Here is an 18,674-nt window from a genome sequence, read left to right as displayed (position 1 = left end):
AATGAGCACTGCACTTTTCTTTTATAAATGGGCTGATTTTATAAATAACGTAGAGTTAAACAATTGAGTTTTACCATTTTAATCTCGGCATTTGACGGGGAACAATTTTAGCTCATCTTAACAATTTTCCTTAACAATTATGCCAGAAAGAGAGTGTAGATCCTAGAAATATCGACCTAGAAATAGCAACTTTTCATTTTACGTCATTCTTAGTACACAATTAACTACAAAAGCGTAAAGGTGTAAAAAGGAAAATTATGTAAAAAAATTATTATTTTAGAGCTAGATGCTAATGGTCTAATCCAATTTAATGATCTATGCTAAGCTAAGCTAAATGAATAATAGGTTCCCTTTAAATGAATATTTAACTTTTTTCTTCATTTATTTAGAAAATAGGCTCATTTTATAAGCCACATTAAGTTTTAGCATTTTTAATCTCCAGGTTTGGCAAGGAAAATATTCAAAATTATATAAACTGTTTTTTTTGTTTGTTTTTTGAGCTGATAATGAGATGCTAATGGTCTAATCAGATTCCATGATCTATCCTAAGCTAAGCTAAAAATATTATAGCTTCCCCTTTTGAACACAATGTAACTACAAAACTGTTACACAATGTAGCAAAAAAAAAAAAAGTCAAACTGTGAACAGGAAAATAATCTCAGCTCTTTTTTTTGTTTATTATTATTTTGAGCTAGATGCTAACGGTCTAATCTAATTCAATGATCTTTGCTAAGCTAAGCTAAAAGTGCTCCCACCAGACAGAGATTGGCCGAATGCATTCAGAAACGGCAAAAACTAAACCGACTTCCTCTAGCAGACTTGTGGAATTAGAGTATTTCCTTAAAAAAGTGTAGTGTTTCTTTAGGTGACTCTAAAAAAAAAAAAACATTGGCGCGTGACCTTGTGAAATCAATCAATCGATGATTACAGTTTTAATGTATTTTTTGTCAAAACAGGAAGTCGTAATGGTGGCAGGGGGTGCTCAATATTCTTATTCTATAAAGCATTTGTGTGAATCAATATTTATTGATGTTGCTGGCGCTGGAAGAGGAAAGCAATGCATTTTAAGACTTGGTCAATGTTTTTGAGTACACTAGCATGTAGCCCACATCTGAAATGCCATTGTAGTTCATGTCATTTTCATAAAAAGGAAAAACACACTCGCTGTTGTACACTGTGTAGCAACCCAGATTTAGGAGTGTTTGGATAGTTTTTGCTTTGAGCTTGTCCAAACAACATGAATAATTTAGTTTGATTACAGAACAGCATACCACCAGAGACGGCTGTGACTTCTTTCCCAATATTAGTATTACTAAGTGAACCGAGGGACAAAATCATTTCCAATTTTTCTTTCAAGATCAAAGTAATTGCCGTACTGATTTTCTTATCCATTAAAGTTCATGAAGTTTTCATTACATCACTTAATTTAATAACATTAAAGCTTAAGATTTTACTGTTACCACTTTAGTCTCATAAAGAAATGGTGATCTTGAACATGGTAGATCACACGCAAGTGACGAAGACAAAACTAATAAATTAATATGCATTCATTCATTCATTTTCCTTCAGCTTGGTCCCTTTATTCATCAGGGGTCGCCACAGCAGAATGAGCTGCCAACTTATTCAGCATACGTTTCACACTTTCAGCTGCAACCCAGTACTGGGAAACACCCATACACATTCATTCACACACTAATAAACTACGGCCAATTTAGTTCATCCACAGTTTGCTGTCTAGAGTGGCTTTCTTAGGTACGACTTTTTTTTTCAAATCTTTCAAAGACACTTTTTGTTCATTCATTCATTTTCTTTTCAGCTTAGTCCCTTTATTAATCTGGGAAAGCCACAGCGGAATGAACCGCCAACTTATCCAGCACGTTTTTTTTACACAGCGGATGCCCTTCCAACCGCAACATCCACACACACACACTCATCCACACTCATAAACTACGGACAATTTAGCCTACCCAATTCACCTATAGTGCATGTCTCTGGACTGTGGGGGAAACCGGAGCACCCAGACGAAACCCACATGAACACGGGGAGAACGTGCAAGATCCAGGCAGAAACTGGCCCAGCTGGGGCTCGAACCATTGACCTTCTTGCTGTGAGGCAATAATGCTAACCACTGAGCCACCGTGTTGCCATTAATATACATTTAAATATTAAAAGATGTGACACAAAAACATCATCACGGAATTACTCATAATAAAAACAATGAAGTGATTTATTTGAAATGTAAAAACCAATCAACTTCAATAGCAATGGCTTTACTCACCTTTTTAAAGTTAGTGTGGTTTATTCATAAACTAGTTTCAAGAAGATCACATGCTTATGATCAACACCGCTGGCTCCTCATTAGCTCCGTAATCTGCCCTATTAAATGATTACTGAAGCATTATAAATAACCAGAGTTTTTCACTCCAGTTACCTTCGTCTTGAAGTTTCCCCTCTTCCACCCTACTCCCACCCCTTTATTTTCCCGATAGGGCGGCACGATGGCCCAGTGGCTAGCACTGTTGCCTCACAGAAAGAACACCGCTGGTCCAACCACTTATCAGGCTGGTGGGTGTTTCTGTGCGGAGTTTACATGTTCTCCCCTTGTTCGCGTGGGTTTCCTCCGGGTTCCCCGGTTTCCTCCCACCGTCCAAAAACATAAACCATAGCAATCGACTAAACCAAATTATCACCTAAGACGACCTTACTTTACACTTCTCACACGGCGACAAGCAGGGGAGTTCTCGAGACCTACCTGAGCTCAAACTCCCCTCTCGCCCTTCTAACGGGAGGGAGCCCCGGGCTCGAGGATATTACGAGTTCAGGACTCTCTCTCAGGACAGCATGCCAAATCCGCTTTATTGATTATCAGCTAAGTGTGAACTCTGGAAAGACAACTGATCACTTTAAAAGCAACAGGTTTACTTTTTTAAAAGGTAAATTAAACAAATCGCTTTTTACAGTGTACCAAGCACTTTGGGAGACTATCTAAACTTGAACTAATCTAACTACAACTATTCATTTTTTATTGTTTGTGATTTACACTTTTTTGTTTTTGCTTTTAATGTTTCCGTGATCTCTTCAATAAACTGCAGTAAGCATGCCGGTACATGCCATAATTGCACTCGCATGCATGACGTTACAGTGGAATCCCAGACATTTCCTTTTTACCAAGAATACCTCCACCTCAAAACCCAGCCACTCAAGTCTTTGTCTCGTCCAGGTTCTTCCTTGTTGGTAAAATGCATTTTGTTTTTAACAGAGAACATTAGAATCTGGAGAATGCGATGAGCTCTATAATTAAGCACGAGGTCATGGCTTTGGGCGAGCAGAATGAAAAATGCCACGCAACATTGTTTTGAAGGAACACAGAAAGTGTGAAAGAGATGCAAGAACAGCAGGAGGAGGAACTGGAGGATTCCCTCTTGTGTGTGTGTTCAATTCAATTCAGCTTTATTTGTATAGCGCTTTTACAATGTAGATTGTGTCAAAGCAGCTTCACATAGAAGATCATAGTACACTGAAACAGTGTAGTTCAGTTTTCAGGGTTTAAGTTCAGTTCAGTTTAGCTCAGTTCAGTGTGGTTTAATAATCACTATTGTGAGTCCAAACACTGAAGAGCAAATCCATCGATGCGCAGCTCTACAGATCTCAAACCATGCAGGCGACAGTGGCGAGAAAAAAGCGAAAGTTTAGAATTAAAAAACCTCGAGAGAAACCAGACTCAGTTGGGCACGACCATTTCTCCACTGGCCAAACGTCTTGTGCAGAGATGCAGTCTCAGCGGCGGAGGCTGGACCTCAGCGAAGACTTGTCTGTCCCTGGAGCGTCACAGGAATCAGTCTCATGCTCTCCACTCCTCCATGACCACCACAGCAGCTACTCAGGATACAGCCTGGTCCAGGATATGGAAACCTTGGGATCATCTCGTCGCTGGTCTTGAATCGGATCAGTGGCGCTGCGTAGTCTAAGGGCCTCAGGATGAGTATCCCCAGGTGGAAATAGAGAATAAAGAGAATAATCAGCGTAGCTGCTGTTCATAGTGTATATAAACGAGATGCAGAAACCTGTGTGGAGCACAATTATGTGTCGTACCGCTAAGTGATGCACTGAGTGAATTCTTTACTAAACAGATCGGTCTTTAATCTAGTTTTGAACTGGGAGAGTGTGTCTGAACCTCGGACGTTATCAGGAAGGCTATTCCAGAGTTTAGGAGCCATAAACGAGAAGGCTCGACCTCCTTTACTTGACTTTGCTATTCTTGGTACTATCAGAAGCCCTGAGTTTTGAGAGCTTAAAGAGCGAGTTGGATTGTAGCGAGACAGAAGGTTGGTTAGATAAACAGGAGCTAGATTATATAAATATTTATAGGTAAGTAGCAATATTTTAAATTCAATACAATGTAGAGAGGATAAAATTGGGGTGACGTGATCATATTTTCTAGACCTGGTAAAAACTCCGGCAGCTGCATTTTGCACTAGCAGAAATTTGTTAATAGAGGATGCTGAACAGAGCATTGCAGTAATCCAGCCTAGAGCTCATAAAAGCATGGACTAGGTTTTCTGCATCTGATATGGATAGCATGCTTCGTAACCTAGCAATATTTCTCAGATGAAAGAAGGCAGTTTTTGTGACATGGGATGTATGGTTTTCAAAAGTTAAATTGCTGTCTAATATGACACCCAGATCATACATACATACATGCGTGTGTGCGTGCGTGCGCGCATGCATGTGCATTCATGTGTATGCGTGTTTATGTGCGTGTTCTCATGTGCTTACATATGTGTGCGTGTTTGCGTGCCTGTGCATATGTGCAAGTGTGTGTGTAGTTGTGCGTGCGAGTGTGTGTGGATGGATGTGTTCATGTGCGTGTGTGCGCGCGAGTGTGCGTACACGCGTTCATGTGCACGTGTTTGCATGCATATGTGCAAGCCTTTGTGCGTGCGTGTGTGTATGTGTGTGCGAGTATGTGCGTTCATGTGCATGCATGCGGGGGTGTGTGTGCGTATGTGCAAGCATGTGTGCGCGTGTGTGTAGGTGTGCGTGCTTGAAGTGAGTGCGGGTGTATGCGTATGCATGCACGTGTGCGTTTATGTGTGCGCGCATGTGCCTACATGTGTGTGCGTGCGTATGCGCAATTGGATGTGTGTGCGTAAATGTATGTGTGTAGGTATGTGTGTGGACATGTGCGTGCGGGTTTGCGTGCGTGTGCGTTTGTGCAAGCATGCGCGGATGTGTGTGTGTGTAGGTGTGCGTGCATGCGAGTGAGTGTGTGCGTGCGGGTTTAAGCATGGGCATGTGTGTGTGAGCATACATGCGCATTTATGAAGGTAATTCAGTTGCGAAACTCGAGAGCTTGCAAATGTAAATGTGAGCACTTGTGATAATAATATTTGTATGTGTAGGTTGAAATGTACACTTACAGCTCTGATGTGAACAGCTGAAATCCTCGATTTGCACACACACACAACAATCCACACATTTGTGTTTTAAATTCGAAGTTGCAGATTAATAGTTGTGTATTTGTAAAATGTCATTCACAAATACAAAGTGACAGACACACGTGTGCACGGCAAATTTGACTGCATCTTCGCTCTACAACCACAGGTCGGCACTCACAACCTCTCAGATTCGTCAGTACAACTACAAATCTCCCGCGCTCTGACTTTTGCTACACATCTCCCGCGATCTCTGCAGCAGAACTCATCTGTGCACTCGCAGATGCAGAGGCGTGAGCAGCGCTGGGCAGGGGAGGGGCGGGGCTGGTGTAAAGCTGTTTGATTGGCTGATGCCTGACCAATGAACAATGCCAGCAGCCAACAGGACTGAGGTGCAAAATAATCATTTCCCACGATTATTTTATTATTTAGGGTTTATTTAAACTCTTTTCTGAAGAGATTCTTGTTAAAAATAATAAATTCTGTGGAAATGTACATACCAGTAAAAGAGCAGCAAAGCCAGTTTATTGGCTAGAGCCAGCCAATGAGATGGGGCGTTTCTGTTTGTCAGGACACAGGGCAGCTCACGTTGTTGGAGGCCTCGAGCAATCAGAGGGTAAGTTATGATTTTTAATAATTATCTATATGTTCAATAATGTTAGCTAAGCTAAGGACTGTGCTGGGTGCTTCTCTTGTTTGTTTCTTATATAAGAAAACAGTTATGAGTTATCTAGGAGCTGCTTTCAATCATGTTATATGGTTCTAAAGATACGATTCAACCCACATGAAATAAGAAGTTGTAATAGTATTTATAGTAAATAATAGTACGTTTTTGAACCATACTAGCTATAGTAAACTGTATTATACAGTATATATTGCAGTATCTACAACTTTGTTAATGAATGCAACAGCACACTGTAGTATTAACTAGCATGAACTTTAATAAATTGAAGTATACTTGTATGTATGTATGTATGTATGTATGTATGTATGTATATATATATATATATATATATATATATATATATATATATATAGCTTAAATTTGAAAAAATTGAAATATAGCTATCTGTTTAAAACTAAACATTCTAATGCCATTTATTATGCAAATATCAAGTTGAAACAAATCTGTTAAGAACACGTATTTATATGTAAAACCTAATACATTTTAAAGCAGTTTCATTTCTTTCTAATTTTTACATCTACATGCATTACATCTGATTTAGGTCCACAACTTGCATCCTTCAACATGATATGTGTGTTCAAAGGAAGAGCAACTAGGTGAGGGAGACAGTGTCCATCGCTCGGCTGAGGGTCCACTTTGAGCATCTCATCTGCAGGGTTAAGCAACATAAGCTGAACAGTCATCATCTCTCTCTATTACAGCGAGCATCAACCAGCTTTACACAATGGCTTGCTTTCTGACCATTAGTAAAGGCTTGAGCAAAGTATTAAAGAGGAGATAACATTTGATGGGTAATGATGAAGTTGGATTTACCACCTCCATCTCATTATGAACAAGGAAAAACCCTGAAATATTTCAATACAAGTAACTAGACATTTGCACTGCACTTATTTGGACTGTAAATTTTATTTGACATTACATTTCACTTACAGAACAGGTGTCAAACTCAGTTCCTGGAGGGCTGCAGCTTTGCAAAGTTTAGTTCTAACCCTAATTAAACACACCTGATCAAACTAATTGAGTCCTTTAGGTTTGTTTGAAACTTTCACTTAAGTGTGTTGAAGCAGGGTTGCAACTAAAAACATGAAGGGTTACGGCCCTTCAGGAACTGAGTTTGACACCCCTGCCTTACAGTAAAGTGTAAAAATACTACATTAAACAATTATCAAAATAAAAGTTGTGTTTGTGGGTGAGTGTGTGTTTTGTTCAAATCTGTAGTCATCTTGGCAAGAAAAAAAGAGAAAATAAAGTCGGCTTCCTCTTGAATGATCTGAATCATTTTGAAGTGTTTGTAGATGAGCTGGATCATCATGTCATCTTTAGCATAAATAACATCCTATTCAAGCTATGCAGCTTCTCTAAGTTCCTCATCGACTTGAAACATGCTGATCTCTCCTGTCACTCCATCCTTACAGGAAACTGAGAAATAAACTATAGTTAGTAACGTTCATAATTAAAAAAAGTGATATAAAGGACACACTGTACACAAACATGTAAATAGATAGATGGATAGATAGATATGATGCAGGTTATAATAACAAAAACCGGTATGATCTGTAAGAAACTGAAACGCCTAGTGTTATTTTTAATTGCTATTAATGTGTGTGTGTGTGTGTGTGTGTGTGTGTGTGTGTGTGTGTAAATATACTTCAATTTATTAAAGTTCATGCTAGTTAATACTACAGTGTGCTGTTGCATTCATTAACAAAGTTGTAGATACTGCAATATATACTGTATAATACAGTTTACTATAGCTAGTATGGTTCAAAAACGTACTATTATTTACTATAAATACTATTACAACTTCTTATTTCATGTGGGTTGAATCGTATCTTTAGAACCATATAACATGATTGAAAGCAGCTCCTAGATAACTCATAACTGTTTTCTTATATAAGAAACAAACAAGAGAAGCACCCAGCACAGTCCTTAGCTTAGCTAACATTATTGAACATATAGATAATTATTAAAAATCATAACTTACCCTCTGATTGCTCGAGGCCTCCAACAACGTGAGCTGCCCTGTGTCCTGACAAACAGAAACGCCCCATCTCATTGGCTGGCTCTAGCCAATAAACTGGCTTTGCTGCTCTTTTACTGGTATGTACATTTCCACAGAATTTATGATTTTTAACAAGAATCTCTTCAGAAAAGAGTTTAAATAAACCCTAAATAATAAAATAATCGTGGGAAATGATTATTTTGCACCTCAGTCCTGTTGGCTGCTGGCATTGTTCATTGGTCAGGCATCAGCCAATCAAACAGCTTTACACCAGCCCCGCCCCTCCCCTGCCCAGCGCTGCTCACGCCTCTGCATCTGCGAGTGCACAGATGAGTTCTGCTGCAGAGATCGCGGGAGATGTGTAGCAAAAGTCAGAGCGCGGGAGATTTGTAGTTGTACTGACGAATCTGAGAGGTTGTGAGTGCCGACCTGTGGTTGTAGAGCGAAGATGCAGTCAAATTTGCCGTGCACACGTGTGTCTGTCACTTTGTATTTGTGAATGACATTTTACAAATGCACAACTATTAATCTGCAACTTCGAATTTAAAACACAAATGTGTGGATTGTTGTGTGTGTGTGCAAATCGAGGATTTCAGCTGTTCACATCAGAGCTGTAAGTGTACATTTCAACCTACACATACAAATATTATTATCACAAGTGCTCACATTTACATTTGCAAGCTCTCGAGTTTCGCAACTGAATTACCTTCATACGCATTTGCTTACATGTGCGTATGTGCAAGCATACGCGTGTGTATGTGTCTGTAGATGGGTGCCTGCGAGTGCATGCGTGCGTGTGTATGTGCGTATGTGTGCGCAAGCGTGTGAGTGCGTGTGTGCGTGCACATTATATATATGTATATATATGTGTGTGTGTGTGTGTGTGTGTGTGTGTGTGTGTGTGTGTGTGTGTGTGTGTGTGTGTGTGTGTGTGTGTGTGTGTGTGTGCGTGCGTGTATGTGTGTGTGTGTGTGTGTGTTTGGTGTCCTGGAGACTGAGGTGACCTGTGTCTATCAGCTGAACACACCCTCATCATAATCCAGTCAGACACTGAGAGCTCAACAGCACAAAGCTCTCATTGTTCTCGGAGCTCTTCCGTGTGTGTAGGGTGTATTTACTGTCAGGTAATGCGTGTTGAAATCGTCGCCAGTTGCAAACTCAGCCAACAAGTAAGCTTGCATTGTGTTGTGTGCATCTCGTGTCTGCAGAGCACAGCAGGAATGCTTCAGTGACGCAGTTTGCGGGTAAACGCTCAGGAAGTAAGGAACTTCTTTTCCCCAGTCAAACCCAATGTTTACTTTAGTGAAACAGCTGGTCTCCAAGCACACGACGCTCGCATTACGTCACTCTCTCGGCCCTTATGTCACCTGTTTTTCTAACTTTTTAGTTCCTGTGTTATTTTGCCAGACACCAATCAGCACAGATTTTGTTTTGCATTTAAAGGGGCAGTACACCTAAACTGTAAATTATCTCATCATTTACTCAGCCTGTCACAAACCCGTTGTAGTTTATTTCTTGTTTTGCGCACAAAAGATGATATTTTGAAAAATGTTGAAAATCTGACACCACTGACTTTCATAATATTTGTTTTCCCTGCTATGGATGTCAATAGAAGTGAAGTTTATGTATAAACAAATTTCGAGAGGATCACGTGCTTATGATTGCTAGCAGCTGACCCGCATTATCTAATTCACTACGATCCAAACAGATGACTCCTAAACTACTATAAATACCCTGGGGTTTATTCCATTGCTATCTTCGTTTTGAAGAGTCCCCCCTTCCTCCCCTACTCCTCCTTCTTAGACGGGTGACGCGGTGGCCCAGTGCCTAGCACTGTCGCCTCACAGCAAGAATGTCTCTGGTTCCAGGCTTTACCAAAACTAGCAGACATTTCTGTGTGGAGTTTGCACTTCTCCCCGTGCTCACGTGGGTTTCCCCCGGGTTCCCCGGTTTCCTCCCACCGCCTAAAAACTTGCAATTAAGTCAATTGAACAATCCAAATTGTCAACATAGACACGCTTCTAGTTAGTAATTTATTTCAAGAGCATTCACTTGCTACAGCAGGGGAGTTCTCGAGATCTACCTGAGCTCAAACTCCCCTCCCACCTTGCAACGGGAGGGAGCCCTGGGCTCGAGGATCTCATGAGCTCAGCTAAGTGTGAACTCTTGAAATTGGTTTATTTTGAGCTTTCTGCAAAATATCTTTGTGTTTAACAATTCTTTTGTGTAAATCAATTAAATAAAATAGTTTTATGGTCCTTTAAAATTATATTATATTATATATAATTTATATTATATTAATTCATTCATTTTCTTGTCGGCTTAGTCAATTTATTAATCTGGGTCGCCACAGCGGAATGAACCGCCAACTTATCCAGCAAGTTTTTATGCAGGGGATGCCCTTCCAGCCGCAACCCATCACTGAGAAACATCCACACACACATTCACACACACACTCATACACTACGGACAATTTAGCCTACCCAATTCACCTGTACCGCATGTCTTTGGACTGTGGGGGAAACCGGAGCACCCGGAGGAAACCCATTCGGACGCAGGGAGAACATGCAAACTCCACACAGAAACGCCAACTGAGCCAAGGCTCGAACCAGCGAGCCAGCGACCTTCTTGCTGTGAGGCGACTGCACTACCCACTGCGCCATATTCATTATATTATACTGAACTTTGAGGAACTTTTATTCTGAAGAGTGTTGACACTTTTTATAGAGTTTTTACATATTTTGAGTGTTAGTTTTTATCTAAATATTAGGGCTGAGCGATATATTAGAAATGATTTATTGATAGTCACCTTTAAAAGTATCTCTATCCGATTAAATCGAATATAGATGTAAGCTTGCATTGTTAAAAAAGTGTTGCATTAAATTTAACCATTCTAGCTAAAGGAATAGTAACTTTTAAGTTTGTAACATTGTTTTTTTTATGTTATTTAAATGTGATTCTGTGGTAGTTTATGCACATTAATTATTTGTTTTGTACCTAATTATAAATGTTGGAGATTTTATTAGTATTTTTGTCTTTTATTTTTTATTTGTTTACTCTGCCTTCACGTCATTGCAAAGCTTGGACATTTTTATAACACAAAATCTGCAAAACCGTTTTTGTTTTTCCTCATGTTAGTGAACTATGACTTAACTTTTGATTCGTTCATTTATATATACAGTTAAAGTCAGAAGTATTAGCCCCCCTTTGATTTATTTATTTTTTTTCATATTTCCCAAATTATGTTTAACAGGGCAAGGAAATTTTCACAGAACGTCTGATAATATTTTTTATTCTGGAAGAAGTCCTATTTTTTTTATTTCGGTTAAAATAAAAGCCATTATTAATTTTTTAAACACCATTTAAGGACAATATTATTAGCCCCTTTAAGCAATTTTTATTTGATAGTCTACAGAACAAACCATCATTATACAATAACTTGCCTAATTACTCTAACCTGCCTAGTTCACCTAATTAACCTAGTTAAGCCTTAAAATGTCACTTTAAGCTGTATAGAAATGTCTTGAAGAATATCTAGTTAAATATTATTTACTGTCATCATGGCAAAGATAAAATAAATCAGTTATTATGAGTTATTATAACTATTATGATTAGAAATGTGTTGAACAAATCTTCTCTTCGTTAAACAGAAATTGGGGGAAAAATAAACCGGGGCTAATAATTCTGACGTCAACTGTATATCCTAAGAAAGCTAATAATATTATATAAAAGTCAGATTTGTGTCTGTGTGCAAATGATTTGTTAGGATTGCCTAGAGATAAAAAACAACAACAACAACAAATCTCCAGTTTCCAAAGCAATGTAAACTAGTCATCTCCTGTAGTCTACTTCCTTTAAACATGTTGCGCTTTCCTGCATTCCTTGTTTATTTACATGCACAGCAACCATAACGCATCTCTCTTTGTAAGTGTGGGAGTCGCGTTAAACGTCAGTGCATGTTGGCCTTAAGCAGCATCATTTTAATAGACACTGTATGACCGTAGGCGGTAAAATTGCGGCGTGCCAATGCAGGATGTTTCTCCTACAGGCCTTCCTCTGCTTCCCATTTCTGAAGCGCCATTAAAATACGTTCTCAGTCTGAATCGACCTGCTTTAGACTAACACTCTTCACCCACACACAGGTGCCGCAGACTCTTGCAGAGTGTGTTGGTGGGAAATGACCGCAAAACACGGAATTGGAAAAGCCCTTCTTAGAGGCAGCCCACTTGTGTAAAACAGTGAGGAGAACGCATCATTTCAATATTTAAAATTTGATATATATTGTTTTTGCTAGAGCACATTGTTATTCTTTAGGTGAAAAAGCACACACGTCAATCTAAACTGGGTGTTCGGCCAAACAACAAGAGTACGAAATAAATGCATAAAGGTGGCAAAAGCTCCAAAAATATACACTTATCAATTAACTCAAAAGGCTAACACAATTATTTTAAATAAACAGTTTGATCAAGCTGCATTTTTTGTGAAGGTAGGAATACAGCAGGATGTTTATCTGAAACATAAAACAAATCATATTTCCCTAGGTAAAAAAAGTGCACTAAAATGCACTTTATTTAAGTATACTTAGTACACTTTTCAGTAATGTACTAAAAGTGCTCTATTTTCGCACACTAATTTTGTACTTAATGTACTAAAAGATAGTAAAACATTAAACTAAAATGTGCTTTTAGCATACTATATCTGTATTTTAAATATATATATATATATATATATATATATATATATATATATATATATATATATATATATATCAAATCAAATAAATAAATAAATAAATAAATATTATTGCGCTAGAGCAGTGGTTCTCAAACGTTTTTCATCAAGTACCACCTCAGAAAAAAGTGGTCTTTGCAAGTACCATCATAATGAGCAGTATTGAAATGCAGTAGTGTATTACGTCCAGTAAAGCAGCTAAAACTCTGTACAGTTTAAAAGCAAGGCAGATTAGTTCCTATTATTAAGAACATTTAAATTAAAATGTGCTTTTAAAAGTTTAAAAAACGGTAGGTTATTGTTCTTAAAAAGTAAAAAAAAAACTACAAAACCCCTGGTTTATCAGTACCTGGAAATGTTGCCTGGACCTCATAAATTTAGACTTTATGTCATCATATTCATATATAAATCATTTTTGATAATTTATTTAAATATATGTCGCATGTACATATGACATATTTGATTCATCCGTGTACCACTAGAAGGAACCCCGCGTACCACTAGTGGTACACGTACCACAGTTTGAGAACCACTGCACTAAAGCTTAAACTTTATAACGCAAAATCAAAATTATGCACGCATATTAATACAGTGGTTCTGGGTCAGTTAAATCAGTTGACTGTTAAAATTCAAAATTTTAACCCAACTTGTTGAGTTATAATATAAATAACCACATAAAGGTGATAAATAACCCAACAAAGCACCAAATATTTAACCCAACTGGTTGAGTTATTAATAAATAACCCAATAAAGGTTAAAAATAACTCAACAATGCACCAAATATGTTTAACTCAACCATTGGGTTAATTAATAACTCAACATTTTTTTGAATCCTGGCAGTCCAGTTAGCATCTCTGTGTGGAGTTTGCATGTTCTCCCCGTGTTGTTGTGGGTTTCCTCCACAGTTCAAACACGTGCGGTATTGGTGAATTGGATTAACTAAATTGCCCATAGTGTATGGGTGTGTGTATAAATGTGAGAGTGTATGGGGGTTTCCCATTATAGGGTTGCAGTTGAAAGGGGCATCTGTTGCGTAAAATATATGCAGGAGTAGTTGGTGGTTCATTCTGCTGTGGTGACCCCTGATAAACAAAGGACTACGTTAAAGGAAATTGAGTGAAATGAATATTTCAGATTCGCAAACGTATAGACAGCGCCCTCTAGTGGATTTGTCACCCCAAACGTGCAATGAAATATACCCAGAGCATTGTATTTTACGTATCTCTAAAATGTAATGCACTCACATCACTGAACATCACTGAAATCTTGAGGGTGTTTTTGGGGACAACTTAATTGTTTTATGTTCGGTCCACTAAAATGTGTAAAAACAGTTAAGCTAACTTAAATTCTTCATGTTGTCCCAACACAAATCACACAAAAGCATTTATTACAGTGTGTAAGCAACATTTCCAATGAGCATGAGTTGGGTAATTCAGAGTGACACTTTGAAGCCATCAGGGTGAATGTTTTACCCAGAATGCCCTATTTTTTGTGACCTGACAAACCTGTTAATAATCGACTCTGGGTTTGTTCACTGACCTCCTGAGAGTGATTGTGTAACCCGGAGCGGTGCTGATAATCTCAGGCGTCCCGTGCGTTGGGTTTTTCAGCGCTGTGATGGATGGCTCTGTCGTTTTTAAATAGTTTTTTTGTGACAGATGCCAGTGTTTGTGTCTTCATTCGGTCTGATGTTTCCTGTTGGTGCAGGAAGCGTAGTATCTGCATCGAGTGTTTGTGACGGGTTGTGAGACGGAGGAGGTTGATTCGATGTCCTCTTGCATGACTGAGCCACGTCTGACGTCAAACTGACTCTCCGGAGGAGTTTGTGTATGTATATACAGTCGAAGTCAAAATTATAAACCCTCCTGTGAATTTCTTTCAAATATTTCCCAAATGATGTTTAACAGAGGGAGGAATTTTTCACAGTATTTCCTATAATCTTTTTTCTTCTGGAGAAAGTCTTATTTGTTTTATTTCGGCTAGAATAAAAGCAGTTTTTAATTAAAAAAAAAACAAACATTTTAAGGTGAATATTATTAGCCCCCTTAAGCTGTATTTGTTTTCGATAGTCTACAGAACAAACCATTGTTTTACAATGACTTGCCTACAATAAACTTGCCTATTTAATCTAATTAAGCATTTAAAGGGCACCTTTGGTGAAAAATCTACATTTCAAGCTGTTTGGACAGACATGTGTGTAGGTGTAGTGTATAGCCGTCATATTGGGATGATATAAACACACTCAGTGTTTTTTGTTTTTAATTTAACAACATAAAAACGATGGAGCAAAAGGAGCTGTTTTCAGAGCGACCGCAACATGACGTAGGAGTGAGGTCCCCCCGCCTATTGATTGACAGGCGCACGTCACCATATCCTCAGTTTGTTGTTTCACGTCCGCCATTTTCAGCATGTGAGTCAAATCGCTCTATTTTTATGATGTAAGGCTCATTGGGCTCAACACAAGATCAAAATTCTCCACATGATCGCTCTAATCGGGATTATTGTTTGTAACTTTAGGTGGGTTTGCAATGCTTAGAATTCTACACATAGGTTTCTATCAGGGTACACACAACGGCGCTTCAAGTCGCAGGCTGTCCGCGACGCCCAGCCACGATTCGGGACACTTCATGTTTCTACTACGCCACAGAGCGCCGTCTAAATAGTTTAATTTTAAATAACATCCGAATGGACGTGTCTGAGTGTGCTGTGTCGCGGCTCTCTGGTGCCTCAGTCAAAGTTAATTCAGTGTGCGTGGTTATTAATCTCTGTGTAAAAGCTCAGAACTTTAAACTGGCACATAGTTGGCTGTAAAACTATACAGACGCAAATGATTGTGTACTCTCTGCTTGGTTTGTGTCCGAGTTTTTGTTATTTTGTGTTTTTTGTCTGTTGTATTTATTTTGTCTTTTGTGATTTTGTTTTGTTTTTTGTTTTGGGTTTTTAGTTGTTGTTTTGTTTTTGTTTTATTTTATTTTGTGTTTTTTGTTTTGTTTGTTTTATTTTGTGTTTTTTGTTTTGTTTGTTTTATTTTGTGTTTTTTGTTTTGTTTGTTTTATTTTGTGTTTTTGTTTTGTTTGTTTTATTTAGTTTTTTGTTTGTTTTATTTTGTGTTTTTTGTTTTGTTTGTTTTATTTTGTGTTTTTTGTTTTGTTTGTTTTATTTTGTGTTTTTTGTTTTGTTTGTTTTATTTTGTGCTTTTTGTTTTGTTTGTTTTATTTTGTGTTTTTTGTTTTGTTTGTTTTATTTTGTGTTTTTTGTTGTTTTATTTTGTGTTTTTTATTTTTATTTTTAATTTTTTGTTTGTTTTGTGTTTTTTGTTTTATTTTGTGTTTTTTGTTTTGTTTGTTTTATTTTGGTTTTTTTTGTTTTTTTGTTTTTTGTTTTGTTTTATTTGTGTTTTTTTGTGTGTTTTTTTTATTTTGTTTTTTGTTTGTTGAGTTTTTTTTGTTTTATTTGTGTTTTTTTGTGTGTTTTTTTTATTTTGTTTTTTGTTTGTTGAGTTTTTTTTTGTTTTATTGTATTTTATTTTTTGTTTTTTATTTTATTTTTTGTTTTCTTTGATGAACTTTTAAACTAGCACACAGTTGACTGTAAAACTATGCAAAGACACAAGTCCGAGTCGTACATGTACGGCTGAATGCTGGTCCTCTCAATCATGTAGTAATCATGTCTCTCTGTCTGCCTGTCTGCTGCAAACACAAAGTGGGGGAGCTCTTGGCTTTGCCCCCTTTGTTACGTTGGGCGGGAAGTCGAAACTAATTTTCATGTGAAGCAACACGCCCCTAAAACAGTGAGCTGTGTACACGCCCCCAAAATAACACTTTTTAACACATTATAATAAAAATCTGAACTGTGTTTTGAACTGAACCTAAACTGGCACACTCAGAAGAACCATAATATTAATATTAAATCATAAAAAAGGGTAAACTATGTGCCCTTTAAATGTCACTTTAAGCTGTATAGAAGTGTCTTGAAAAATATCTAGTCAAATATTATTTACTGTCATCATGGCAAAGATCAAATAAATCAGTTATTAGAGATGAGTCAATAAAACTATTATGTTTATTAATGTGTTGAAAAAATCTGCTCTCCAATAAACAGAAATCAGAAAAAAATAATAAACGGGTGCTAATAATTCAGGGGGGCTAATAATTCTGACTTCAACTGTATGAAGTATACATTTTGAATTAGGTTCTGCTCTTTCTGGGTACATTCCTACAAGTTATTCATGTACGTTTTCATCCCACAATAACTGTTTTATTTCCAAAGGTCAACAGTTATTCCTCATAACAACACTCGCTGAATGAAGCCCAGTATGATGAACGTTTATTGTGTAATTGGCATGATTTGTGTGGAGGAGATGCAGCGGTGGAGCGTCTTTCTGAATGGTGTTGGTTGTTTTCCTCATGTGTTTCCCCGGGGCTGCAGTTTTTCGGCCCTTCTGACTCCCCACAAGCCTCAGAGGTCAAAAGGTCAGGCTCAGGGTTAGGAAGGGGTCATAAACTCAATGTAGGGCTTATGTCTCTAATCCCAGACACATAAACATCCTGAAGTTATTTTCGGTCAAAAGTTAAATGTTTCTGGCATCCCTGTTCTGTTTATAGCATGTCTAATGTAAAGCTTCTGCTGCAGATGATGTGAGGTCAGTACATCGAGACCATGTTTCACCAGGTGAAGTCAGGATTATTTATCTTTGCCATGATGACAGGACAAAATATTTGATTACATATTTTTTAAGATACTAGTATTCAGATTAAAGTGACATTTAAAAGCTTAACTAGGTTGATTAGGCAAGTTAGGGTAATTAGGCAAATCATCGTATACCAGTGGGTTGTTCTGTATCCAAAACAGATATTGCTAAAGGGGGCTAATAATAATAATAATAATAATAAAAACATTAAAGCAGCTTTTATTCTAGCCGAAATAAAACAAATAAGACTTTCTCCAGAACAAAAAAATATTATTGGAAATACTGTGAGAAATTTACAGGAGGGCGAATAATTCTGACTTCAACTGTACTTATCTGTGTTACTTCATGAGTCCACGAATCATGCTTTTCAGGCCTGATCTCAAAGAAAGTGAAATTTGCTGTGAATGAACTGATAGTGAAATCAAAGCAGTGCATTCCTGTAGCGATATCACACAGACATTTGTCAGATAGCAGAGCAAGGTTTCCCCCCCGTTCTGTTTCCTCCTTGTTGTTTTTGTTTGTTGTGGTGTCCGAGGTATTAAGCTTTAGTATCCAATGCTGGAATTGTTTGATAACTGTTGTGTAAGGTTTTAGTTTTATTATTTTGTGTCTCTTTCTTTGTTTTGGTTTGTTTTTTTGTTCTGTTTTGTGTTTTTTTTATTTTATTTTATTTTATTTTGTGTTTGTGTTGTGTTTGTTTTGTTTTGTGTTGTGTGTTTTTTGCTTTTAATTTGTTTTCGGTATTTCTGCTTTTGTTTTGTTTAGTTTTATTTTGTTTTTGTTTTGTGTTTTTTGTTTAGTTTTGGGTTTTTTGTTTTATTTTATTTTTTGTTTTGTGTTTTTGTTGTGTTTTTAGTTTTGTTATTGTAACTTTTAGTTTTTGTTTTGTGTTGTTTTGTTGTGTTTTGCTTTGTTTTTTTGTTTAGTTTTTTGTTATTTAGTGGTTTTGTCTGTTGTGTTTTTTGTTGTTTTGTTTATTTTATTTTGTGTTTTTGTTTTGTTTTATTTATTTATTTTTTTGTTTTATTTTATTTATTTTTTGTTTTGTGTTTTTTGTTTTGTTTTGAGTTTTTAGTTTTGTTTTGTTTTTAGTTTTTAGTTTTGTTTTTGTTTTATTCTATTTTTTGTTTT

General features: G+C 37.2%; 1 protein-coding gene across 4 annotated transcripts in view; it reads left to right on the top strand.

The window, feature by feature from the left end:
* Nucleotides 1-18,674, top strand: part of hivep1 (HIVEP zinc finger 1) — a 102,434-nt gene that overhangs the window by 7,451 nt on the left and 76,309 nt on the right. The window lies entirely within an intron of this gene.

The sequence above is a fragment of the Danio rerio genome, chromosome 19 (genome assembly GCF_049306965.1).
Source record: "Danio rerio strain Tuebingen ecotype United States chromosome 19, GRCz12tu, whole genome shotgun sequence".
NCBI lineage: Eukaryota > Metazoa > Chordata > Actinopteri > Cypriniformes > Danionidae > Danio > Danio rerio.
This window is presented reverse-complemented; position numbering and strand designations above follow the sequence as displayed.